Raw genomic sequence first — 293 nt, 5'->3', positions numbered from 1 at the left:
GAAGAAAGGGGGAAATGTGTTCGAGTGTAAACGAAAGTAGAAATCAGAAGGTTTCCAGGACAAACTTTGCATAATTGTTTCATTTCCAGTAAAACCGACAATACAGAGTCCCTGATTGCCCCGAGGCCAGTAAAAAGTTAGGACGGGGCAGTAAAGACAATTAGCTGTTAGCCCGACCGAGGCAGTGGAAAAAGTATTTCTGAACCCTGAAAACACCTGAACATGATGTGTGTGCCTCTTAAAGCAGCTTTATTAACACATTGTATTTCCTGTGTTTGTGTGTTGTGTGTGTG

General features: G+C 42.3%; 1 protein-coding gene across 1 annotated transcript in view; it reads right to left on the bottom strand.

Annotated features, from left to right (window-relative positions):
• Positions 1–293, bottom strand: part of ankrd27 (ankyrin repeat domain 27 (VPS9 domain)) — a gene marked incomplete in the record, with an annotated part of 18,036 nt that overhangs the window by 9,769 nt on the left and 7,974 nt on the right.

The sequence above is a fragment of the Morone saxatilis genome, unplaced genomic scaffold (genome assembly GCF_004916995.1).
Source record: "Morone saxatilis isolate NCDOM2014 unplaced genomic scaffold, NCSU_SB_2.0 Contig2, whole genome shotgun sequence".
NCBI lineage: Eukaryota > Metazoa > Chordata > Actinopteri > Moronidae > Morone > Morone saxatilis.
This window is presented reverse-complemented; position numbering and strand designations above follow the sequence as displayed.